Consider the following 1,147-nt stretch of genomic DNA (forward strand, 5'->3'; position numbering starts at 1 on the left):
GTAGGCCTGGGCTCTGGGTCGTTCTTCGTGCTTTTGGAGTACCTGACCCTCTGCTCACGATCATTAAGGACCTTCATGATGGTGAGCGGGCCCGGGTAAAACTACGTGGCCGGGAGTCAGAGCCATTCCCTGTACACCTTGGGGTGCGACAGGGATGTCCTCTGGCTCCCACATTATTTAACATCTATTTTGACCACGTAGTTCGTGAAGCCTTCAATAGCTGTACCGGGGGAATCTCCATATGGTACAGATATAATGGGAGGCTAATCGATGCCCGGGTGCGGTCAAAGGATGGCTCCCTATTGCTCAACCATGTTATGTATGCTGATGATTTGGTAATAGCTGCTCAGTCAGAGGAGGAGTTGGAGACGCTGCTGCTGAGACTGGAGCGTGCCACTAAGAGGTGGGGCCTTACCATCAGACCCACCAAAACTAAGCACCTGCCTGGGTATTTTGTACCATCGGACACTCCACCCCCACAACTCCCAATCGGTGATGGGGCAGTTGTGGAGAGAGTGGAGAGTTTCCCATACCTGGGCAGTGTGCTTATGACTGGCTCCAGTTTAACAGCAGAGGTCTCACTCCGAATCAGTCGAGCGGCAATATCTTTTCATCGGTTGCGTAACGCTGTGTGGAAGCTACCTGGTCTGTCGCTCCGCACTAAGCTTCAGGTCTTCTCGGCCACGGTCATTCCCTCCCTTCTCTACGCTTGCGAAACGTGGACCCCCCTAATGGAACATCTTCGCCGGTTGGAAACATTTAGGCTGGCCTGCCTACGATCCATCCTGGGTTTAACCAGACTGGATTGTGTGAGGAGCTCACAAATCCTTGAAAGATCTGGGCAGGGTCCCATCGGTGAGCTCCTCCGGCAGGCAAGGCTGCGATGGCTGGGTCATGTAGCCCGCATGCCCAGCCACCGCATGCCGAAACAGCTTTTGTTTGGCCGGATTGAGGGGGCTAAGCGGGCGCGGCACGGGCTAGAGAAGAGATGGAGTGATGTGGTACAGGAGGACGTGGAGCTGAGTGGACTTGCCGATGACTGGTACCAGCGGTGTCAAGATCAGCCTCTGTGGAGGAGGCTCGTGAAGGACGCTACTGGGCAGTTGGAGGCAGTCGCCCTCCAACAACAACGGAGGGCGGAGGAGCG

Source organism: Petromyzon marinus, unplaced genomic scaffold (assembly GCF_048934315.1).
Source record: "Petromyzon marinus isolate PM22_M1 ecotype Great Lakes invasive population unplaced genomic scaffold, UKy_Petmar_22M1.pri1.0 PM_Scaffold_184, whole genome shotgun sequence".
Taxonomy (NCBI): Eukaryota; Metazoa; Chordata; class Hyperoartia; order Petromyzontiformes; family Petromyzontidae; genus Petromyzon; species Petromyzon marinus.